This window comes from Dreissena polymorpha, chromosome 1, assembly GCF_020536995.1.
Source record: "Dreissena polymorpha isolate Duluth1 chromosome 1, UMN_Dpol_1.0, whole genome shotgun sequence".
NCBI lineage: Eukaryota > Metazoa > Mollusca > Bivalvia > Myida > Dreissenidae > Dreissena > Dreissena polymorpha.
In genome coordinates, this window is record NC_068355.1 from 72,896,176 (window position 1) to 72,906,565 (window position 10,390).

Sequence of the window (10,390 nt, forward strand, 5' to 3'; positions counted from 1 at the left end):
ATCAAATTCATATAACAGCAGGGCTCGCACTGTCGTTCGCCATTTGAGCCATTTGCGAAAATATTGAGAAATTGGCTCAAGAAAATTCTGATTTGCGAAAATGTCAAAATCTTTCAAATCTTCATTGAAATTATCCGCCATTTAAATCCAGACTGGTTTTCTATAGTTTTCTCTTTGTTTCATTAAAAGTGTTCGCAAATTGAACAATAAACGAAAACCGTTCTGCACCAGAACATGAGACATCAGTTGACCTTTTTGTTATTGAAGTGCACGTGGTAGCTGGCCAATCAAAATTGAGTTCGCTCACACATAATATTGGGTCAATCATGCGTAGACACTTGGAATACACAGTTGATATTGTCGTCTGCCTACAATTTATCGGCCGATGGCAAACGTCGTATTTAAAGATAAACAAATGACAAGAGCAACAATAAATAATTTCTCAGCTGATCACTTTAGACCTGTCTACCGACTATCGATCTGAATTAAAGGATGATCATTAAATAATTAGTTCTATGTTGATGATGTTACACCTTTCTGACGATTATCGACGTTATCGTTTGAAATAAAAGGTGATAATTAAGTTGTTTTACCCAAAAGCTATGATATTGTAAAGAAAAATGTCAACCAAATGATATATTTATTACGTATTTGCTAGGCTACCAATTTTCATTTTCTGCAAACAAACGATATGCAAATTCTATTTCAAGTGCAGAACGCGTACAATTTTTCGGACTGTCGTTTTCGGATACACTATTTTTCGCAATCTCCACGCAAAGTTGTCGTTCCTTGCTCTCACATACAACTCTGCGAAATGCTCAGCTTGCCATTTTGTCTATAAAATAGGTGAAACCGAACAAACGCATTCAATGTATATTTGATTAGATATTTAAGATCGCATGCATTAAATTAAGAAATATGACTTTTAAATGTACGATAAATCGTGCAAAAACTTGTGAGTTTTAATGCAACTCTTTGGAACTAATTTATTGCCCATTTACGCAGATGAAATCATTCGACGCACTTCACAAATGTAAACAGTTGAACATATTTTTTTGAGTTACGTTAGGAATTGCTAGACGTGTGTATGTATGTTGGTTTCTTAACATAAAAAAAACATATCAATTTTATAATAATGAATTAAGACTGATATAAGATATCATGGTATGAGATGGTTTTCTTTAATGCAGTGAATGCAATGTAACCGTCGTGAAAGAGATTGTTTAGTATTCTGTAACCTCAATGATGAACGCTTAAAATGATCATGACATAAATGAGACGCTTTCATAACAATAGTTCGTTCTGAGCCCAACACAGAGGTGAATGTAATGTAACCATCGTGCAAGAGATTGTATTTTTCGCCGATTTAAATTTATTTTCGGAGTTCTTTATAGAAGAAATAGAATGCCGAATACACATGCGGTAATACAGACGATATGGTTTATATTATTTCGAATTGTATTCACTAGAAATTGCAATTGGAAAGACTATAATAAAGAACAATTTGTAAGTCTCTGGGTGGGGTATGGGGCTTTGCCCTTTATTCCTGTTGGGTTCCTGGTTCTAAGACCCCCGGCCTAATTTTCAGGATTTCAAATTCGGGACAACTTACTCCACTGTTAAGTGTACATGTAAAAATTAAATTATGTTAGTACTTTGAAAAGCACCATAATAATTACTTCTATATTGAAAACTGCATGTTATATTATATGTGATATGCCCTTGTTGTCATAAAAAGAAATATGAACAAGTTGATAATATATATTATTATTCTAACACCACTTTTCGCTCGCCGAAAAACGAAATTTGGTTGGCTCAAAGAAATTTTGGGCCAGCGCTAGCCCTGTAACAGCACAGAATAATCATGCAATAAATTATTAAACATAAAATATAAACATTATTTTACTAATTGCACTAGAAGAATGTTTATACAAACTTACAAGTAATGATAGTCCAGACCTTAAAACACTACCACTGTTCAAATTCCATATTGTTGCCATATAGCACTGTGTAAATTGAAAGTTGCATAATGTTACCTCATTGGTCGGTTATAAATACATTGTTTCTCTATATAAAGTATTCGATTTAGACGAAAATAATAATTTACGTGGAATGTCACATTAGTTTACCATTAAAACTTTGATCTTGCCGTGTGTGTTAATGGACGTTATTAATTATGTTATACTTATTTTTGTATTTCATTAAGAATTAGAACGTGTAGCCCTTTTTGTTAACTGTTTTAAGCAAACGATTAGCAGCTTATTAAGACACGCAAAATAGTTAAAGCGACACTTTCATTTAAAGGTTTAATGTGAACAATATTAAATGAAACCTTTTTTGGTATTAATGTATTTTATTGACATGTTAAATTCGATACTTGAAAAGGTGTTTAGTCTTTAAAAAGATGTCGCTGATATTGTTAATTTCAATAACTGTTAATATTCTCAATGTCGTATAAGAAATTGAATAGTGTCACTGAGTTGTATTCCCGCCTAAAATCCGATATCGTAAAACGCGCAACGGTTAAGAATAAGGTCTGAATACGTTTAAGTATTCAGATCCGAATATCAGCAGCTGTGCCAGCTGGGAAGCCCTGTATGTATTTAACAACCGCAAGCGAAACAACATCCTTTTTTTATGTCCCCCGCTATAGTAGTGGGGACATATTGTTTTTGCCCTGTCTGTTGGTCTGTTTGCGCCAACTTTAACATTTTGCAATAACTTTTGCTAAATTGAAGATAGCAACTTCATATTTGGCTTGCATGTGTATCTCATAAAGCTGCACATTTTGAGTGGTGAAAGGTCAAGGTCATCCTTCAAGGTCAGAGGTCAAATATATATGGCCAAAATCACTCATTTTATGCATACTTTTGCAATATTGAAGATAGCAACTTGATATTTGGCATGCATGTGTATCTCATAGAGCTGAACATTTTGAGTGGTGAAAGGTCAAGGTCATCCTTCACAAGGTCAAGGTCATCCTTCAAGGTCAAACATCATATAGGGGGACATTGTGTTTCACAAACACATCTTGTTAAGTCTTGCACTTCGACTTCATGAATCATGATCACAGAAATAACATTGAAATCCCCAAACCAAGATAATATTTGCATTTAGAGTAAGAAGTATGCACAAGAGTTAAATTGGTTGATAGAACGAGAAAGGGTAAGTTATCTAAAGGATTTAAGTATAGTGTATGTCCATTAATACAGTGTCGGAGACTTTTTTCGCTTTTAATGAACTATTCGATTATCAATATTATGTTTCGATGATTATTATGTCTCACTCATAATGAGCTTCTCCACCTTTATTCATGATTTAAATTTTGTTCATGTACGTTTATGTATGTTTTGTTTACTTGTGAGTGTGTGAGTGTGAGCATAGGGCTGGTGCGTATTTCTGCAATTTTTTTTTTTTTTGTTGACTTCTTATGAAAATATGTTGTTCTCGTGGGCCCGATATGGCGTATTACAGCGTTTTTTATCCTTCTTTAACTAGTACCGGGGAACGGTACCTTTCCCAAAGCCTACAGGAGGCTTCCCAATTTTAGCACCGGACCTTTCCCAATCTCGATATCTACCGTTCCGAACGATTTTAGGTGCCGTTCCCAATAGCCAGTGCCTTTTATTTTCGCTAGAAATATCTTTTGATATTGTCGAGCCTTTCATTTTCGGCCATTTATTTTCGCAGGACATTGTTGCGTAGAAAGTAAACAAAACTTTTCAAATGGGGCGCAACTCTAACCGCTGTGTAAAATGTGAATGGATTACATAACCGCGACGAGTGATCGATATTTCCCGTGAAAAAATTCCATCGCTAAGACCAGTCTTCCTTACATCAATAAACTTTCTCAACACTAATTTTTCGTTGACATTAAAAAAAAACGTAACCGTATTGAGTTAAATGCGCATATTACTTCTATGTATAGTTTTTTAAGTGTCAAATCCGGACAGTAACTATTCGGATACGAATATAAACAAATAAAAGTTTAACATAAAATTAAAAATAATGAGACATGGGTGTAAAATCCTATAGTTATTTACAACATATACATAAGCATTTAATGGCAGATGATCTTAATATCTTATTTGATGATTTGAAAAAAAAAAAAAAAAAAATAAGACTTACCTTTGAAAATAATTGTTAAAGCATTCCACTCTAAAAACTCATTTTGGTTACGTGTGACTATTCTCACTGTCTATTGTTAAAAGATGTCAAACCAGTACAAGATCCATTGTTGTTGTTTTTGTTTAGTTTTTAAGTTTTTAATTTAACTCACATGAAACATTGCAGGGCTTGTAAGACTTAAGGGCTAAAACAAAATTATTAATATTATTTTTTATGCAACCTCAGTGCTTATGCCTATCACTGGAAGATATTTTTCCAATTGACGGGCACATTCTAACTGAAGTGGCAATAACACAATTTTCACATGACATGATACGATAGTCAAAATATCATAACCGTACTGTAGTTTTTTTGTCAAAACCTAGAGTTTAAAATGCTTTGTGATGCAGAATATAGCCCCTAATGATAGATTACATGCATTTTAAAGGTTCCCAATTCATCAATTTTGCGACTCGAATTTTTCCCAATTCATTGATTTCGCGACTCGTTTTTTCCCAACTTGAAGATTTCACGACTCGAAAAATTCCCAATTGTAGGGCAGCGATTTTCCTTGTCCAATTGGGAAAAGTACCCGTACCGGTCCAATTGGGAAAAATTGAGTCGTGAAAACCTCAAAATTGGGAAAAATCGAGTCGTGAAATCCTTAAATTGGGAAAATCGCGTCGTGAAGTTTGGGTCTTATTGAATACATCATACAGTTCAAACTTAATTGAACATACCCATTAAAATAATCATTTGCAGGCATGCCTTAATGTCCATTACTAAAAGTAATAAAGTTGATATAAATAACAAAATATTATATAGAAGACACAAAATCAATTACTAGTTGTTTTAATCTCTTATAAAGCAATGTCTCTCTGTTTCATTTTTTTTTTAAATTACAACAATCTTTGATGTTTGATCATCACTCAGTTGCTGGCATCCCTCTCTGCACAGCATCATTAGAGCTGTCAATGTGTCCTGTGATAGACGGTTCCGATTGGTTGTGCAAAGATTGTTCATTAGACTGAACAACCTTTCCACAGAGGCAGTGCTGGAGGGCATTTCAAACTACGATAAGGTTTAAAACCGACGTCAAACAGTACGCTGGCTGCCTGACAAAAGAACCGCAAACAGTAACGACTCTATTGATTGAACGCGCTGAATAATAAAACCCGATATTAATCGAGCGCGTGGTTACACACAACTATACGATTTTCTTTGTTCGCTCGCCAAAAGTTGGGTTTTGTTACGAAACTTTCGATCGTTTTGAGAAAAAATTCGGACGCCGATTGGGATTTTTTCAGATGCCGATTGGGAATTGGGGAATTTTCGCTCGATTGGGAAAGTACCGTTTACCGGTACTTTATAAAGAAGGAGGAAAATCGCTGTAGGGGTACAGGTACCTTTTCCCTTTAGGGAAAAAAAACGCTGTATTAGATCGAAATAAACACCTATCATATATTCTTTAAAAAAATGTTTTATTAAAGGGGCCTTTTCACAGATTTTTGGCGTGTTTTGAAGTTTGTCATTAAATGCTTTATATTGATAAATATAAACATTGGATCTAAAAAGCTCCAGTAAACAATCAAGAATAAAATTTTAAAAAAGGGAAAAAAAAGTAGCCCGCATCAGGGCTGAAACCAGTGACCCCGGGAGTCCTGGAGTAAAAACCAATTAGACCGCTCGGCCATCCTGCCAAGTATGTATAAGCGACCTATTTTAAACTTTATATAAGCAATCTTCGTAGTTTTACAAAATTAAACGACAAAAACAGAATTCTCCAAATTATTCAATCGTTTGGCGTTGCAACGCTTTATAATTTTCAGGTTTTTAAATCGCCAAAAGATGCATATAATGGCTATATTAGACCATGGTAAATGTTCAGTATAACTGTTTCCTCACAAAAAATCATAACTAAAACGAAAATTTGCGAATCTGAAACAACTTTTTTCAATTTTGTCAATTTACCAAAACGTGAAAAGATCCCTTTAAGTATTATTCCGTGTTTGCTGTCAAACACATTTTTATTAAAGAATACATTTCATAACGTTGCGCAACAATTAATGATGCATACAACTGGTAGTTTTAACACACACATAAAGGTTTCATTTCATTAAAGAGTACAGAAAGCTAAAAAATGATGTGGTTTGTTGTACAACAACAATTGGTTATGTGTAACCTATTCAAAAAATAATTTCGTTCAAGATAATTCAATGTATTTCTATAAATGACAAACACACTTCGTGTGTTGTGTGTTTATTATGTCCCCCACTATAGTAGTGCAGGGGTCTCGCTAGTGGGCGAAGTGGGCGATTTGCTCGCCAAGGGAATATTTATGTCGCTTATTAATTTCATGAAGGCGACATAACTTCTCCACCTTTTAATTATTTGTTTGTGCCACACATTGACCATTAAAATCAATTTGATGTGGAGAATTGGACACAGGAGAATTCTCAGTCAGAAGTTGCCCCATTTACAGGTCATGCAAAGTTGAACATTCAAATGCACAGTCGGGAGCTATTAGAGTTCTTAAAATTGTTCATAGGTGAAGCCTTGATTAATTGCCTTGTGCTGGCTACCAATAACTATACTTCAGCAAAGTTAAATGGCCCATTAAAACAATACAAAGGAGTGATCAAATGGGAAGAGTTAACCTAGCACACTGGCAATAAATATAGGACTCATTTATGGGTAAGATTTGGAATCTGTGCTGTAAAATGAGACTTTAAATGAATTTTTATTTAAAAAAATTGTAGCACAATATAAATTCGATTTAATCTTGATTTTCTTAAAATTTACAAGGAAGTAAGAAGATTATGAATATTACTGGTTTTGTTAAACTTGAAGTTTTATTTGATAAACCTGTACAGGAAAAAAATAATAAAAATTACCAGAATAATTTACAATCAATTAGAAATAAGAAAAATGTAAGTTTCATACACTTAACATCTCTTATTATAAATGAAATGCAGCCTTTTGAATTCCATCACCCATTTCAGCCTCTATTATTGAAATAGCTTATCAGTCATCACATAAATAGCATGTTAAGTGTTAAATATATAACTTTAACTCAGTTAAATACATCAATAACAAAAATGAACACTTAAGTGAGTGTGTGTTTGTATTTGTAAATGTTGTCCCCCAAAGTGTGAAATAAGATTGTTTTTGATAAAATTGTTTTTGATTAATGATAATTGGCAAATTTAATGAGGGGTATAAGACAAGTAAAGAGTTGATTGAAAGCTGAACGGAAATACTTCTCCTTTAATTTGCCGCAAAATACATGTAAAATGAAGACCTATGACGCAACTGTACAGAAGTGACAGCTCCCAAAATTTTGAGCTAAGCTTGACCACTGGATGCAAAAGTACCATTTCTCCCCGAAAAGTTGCCACTTCTCCCTATTTTGGCCTTTGGGAGAAGTGACTTCTCCCTAAATTTTGAACCTAGCTAGACCCCTGGTATTGGGGGACATATTGTTTTTGCCCTGTCTGTCTGTTGGTCTGTTTGCGCCAACTTTAACATTTTGCAATATCTTTTGCTATATTGAAGATAGCAACTTCATATTTGGCATGTATCTTATGAAGCTGCACATTTTGAGTGGTGAAAGGTCAAGGTCAGAGGTCAAATATATGTGGCCAAAATCGCTTATTTTATTAATACTTTTGCAATATTGAAGATAGCAACTTGATATTTGGCATGCATGTGTATCTCATGGAGCTGCACATTTTGAGTGGTGAAAGGTCAAGGTCATCCTTCAAGGTCAGAGGTCAAATATATGTGGCCCAAATCGCTTATTTTATAAATACTTTTGCAATATTGAAGATAGCAACTTGATATTTGGCATGCATGTGTATCTCATGGAGCTGCACATTTTAAGTGGTGAAAGGTCAAGGTCATCCTTCACAAGGTCAAGGCCATCCTTCAAGGTCAAACGTCATATAGGGGGACATTGTGTTTCACAAACGCATCTTGTTGAAATGATATTTCATCTGATTGTGTCAGTCAGTCGGACCGATTATCTTAAATCACTTGTCGGTCCCAAGAAAAAATTGTCGGTCTGGACTGGCAGACCGACGGTTTTGGCGAACCCTGATTGTCATTGACATCCAGAGCCTATGGTTTGAACATTTTTAATGTTCAACTCACATGATTTCGCGAATGGCAGCAAATAAATAAATTCACTTTTGGAAAGCAACTTATACACTGAGTTGAAACACCATAATATCTGTTTGCGTGCTCGAATTTACAGCACCAGCAGGTTAAAAGAGGAGAGACTGAAGTGAAAGAGAAAGGGACTCAATTCCATAAATTGGTAAGAATTGTAGAAATTGTATCAATGTGTTCAATGATATATTTTTAACTCATTATTATGCCCCTCCTTTGAAGAAGAGGGGGTATATTGTTTTGCACATGTCGGTCCGTCCGTATGTCCTTCCGTCCGTCCACCAGATGGTTTCCGGATGATAACTCAAGAACGCTTAGGCCTAGGATCATGAAACTTCATAGGTACATTGATCATGACTCGCAGATTACCTCTATTGATTTTGAGGTCATTAGGTCAAAGGTCAAGGTAACGGTGACCCGAAATAGTAAAATGGTTTCCGGATGATAACTCAATAACGCTTAGCCTAGGATCATGAAACTTCATAGGTACATTGATCATGACTCGCAGATGACCCCTATTGATTTTCAGGTCACTAGATCAAAGGTAAAGGTTACAGTGACATAACTTAGAAAAATGGTTTGCGGATGATAACTCAAGAACGCTTACGCCTAGGATCATGAAACTTCATAGGTACAGTACAGCCAAAGCGGCACAAACATAATCCGCGGCTACGCCACGGCCAGATTATTAGTCCGCAGCGGCCGAATCGTTTGTTCACGCGGCGTATCGCCGTGGCACTCGGCATCGATCCGGGCAATGACGCCGAGTCTGTATTAACCTCGCGTACTTTCGCGGAGTAAATCCGCCGCATACGTACGCGGCGGATCGAGTGAAAAGATATCCACCTACATGTACATGTATGTGTAGCGTAGAATTAATTACGCGCAGCTGTTTATATTTCGTTCGATTATCATTATTAAATTTGTAATCCGAAACACACTTCCAAATTTTAATGCTAACGCGTCCTTTGGCAAATTCTAGCGTCAAATTAACAGTGCTAAAATATCCTTTGTTTCATAAAATGCGCGCGAAAATTATGCAGACATGTAGAACGTCGTTTGGAAAGTTTGGGTGTATTTTGTGTTGTATAAATACATGAACATCACGTCAGGCGTAAATCGCGTATTCAGTGGAAAAAACCCGCCCCGATTAGACGTGCTTTCATCATCTCTATAAATAGTAACAAATGCCAAAATGTATTTGATACTTAAGGAAATATCGAGAATGTGTGTCAGTGCTCCAGATAACATGCGTAAAGGCGTAAAAACGAATAAAAAAAATTAAATAACTATTTAGATTTAAAATCTTTGCATAAAGTTACGCATTGAAAAAAAACAACACGAATTCTACATTTTCGAACGTGCGTAAAACTTCCAGTAGCAAATTATATATGGTAAACATTTCATCCCGGTTCTGACTCGTCGAGGAGCTCAATCAAAACTACAGCTTTAAGTCAACGTCACTTTGCTGTTAGGAAGGGCAACACTTAAGAACGGTCGAAAGGCTAAACAGTCTCGATTCTGTTCTCCTGGTATTACAGGCGAGTCATTACTGTTTATTGTACCTTTTTAATTACACTTATCGTAATTTTTATTCACAAGTAATAAACAATATACCTATTCAAAATGTCATTAAAATTAAATGTTAAATATATATTTTTGATATGACTTTAAACGCAACCAAAATGCCATTATGACCTAAGCCGAAGTGACAGTTACTGTTTTAAATAAAAAATCAAAATGGCCGACCGAAGCGGTGTATCGAGGCGTGGAAGGCAAAAAAAGCAAGATGAGCAAGATAGATGTGGGGTCTTTTGAGCCAGAAAAAGCTGTCCGATTATGGGAAAGCAAGAAACGGAAAAGAAAGCCAGGCTTTTCCAAGACTATAAACCAAAATGTTGGAATGTTGATGTGTCAAAAACAATGCATACAAATTATTTGGTAATATAGTGTTAAGAAATAATTTTATAAATAGGGGGTAAAATAAGAATTAATTTTTGAAATAGGGAGTAAATAAGAATTTGACCAAATTTTTATCTGGAGCTCTGGTGTGTGTTTCGTCAATATTTACTAGCATTTGCTTTAAAACTGGAATATACGGGATTATCCGGTA

The 10,390-nt window shown here is 35.1% G+C and overlaps 1 protein-coding gene across 1 annotated transcript in view; it reads left to right on the forward strand.

The window, feature by feature from the left end:
- The window catches only part of LOC127881793 (uncharacterized), a 33,300-nt gene that overhangs the window by 4,223 nt on the left and 18,687 nt on the right, over positions 1 to 10,390 (forward strand). The window contains exon 2 of the mRNA XM_052429962.1: positions 8,363 to 8,425. The gene's annotated coding sequence lies outside the window, so the exon portion shown is untranslated. The remainder of the gene's footprint in view (positions 1 to 8,362; positions 8,426 to 10,390) is intronic.